This window comes from Hippocampus guttulatus, chromosome 17 (genome assembly GCF_054856545.1).
Source record: "Hippocampus guttulatus isolate MCC_2025c chromosome 17, RoL_Hgut_1.0, whole genome shotgun sequence".
In the NCBI taxonomy this organism is placed as follows: domain Eukaryota; kingdom Metazoa; phylum Chordata; class Actinopteri; order Syngnathiformes; family Syngnathidae; genus Hippocampus; species Hippocampus guttulatus.
The window spans coordinates 4529182-4529538 of NC_141277.1; positions in this window are offsets into that span (position 1 = coordinate 4529182).

Consider the following 357-nt stretch of genomic DNA (forward strand, 5'->3'; position numbering starts at 1 on the left):
ATGTGCAGGCCATGAACTTAATGTCCTTTTTTTTTTGTGGCTAGCTTTAATCGGGTAAAAGGGACACGCGCAGCAGCAGACAGCCTGGGGACAATTTTGGTGGGTTATTGTCACGTTGCTACGTTATGGCAGCGGTAATCGCAGGTGACCGAGGTTAATCTGGGAAGTTCGTGAGTTCACATGGCGGAGAAGATGAGAGTGTGTTTGTTTGTGTGCCATACAATCTGTCGGCAAGTATTCATACAGGAGACAACAATTATGGTATTCACCCCCCCCCCCCCAAAAAAAATCTGGGTTCAGTACGTAACACGGGTTCATGGGAGTTCAGTTCACATTGGGTACAGAAAGGGAGCAAAA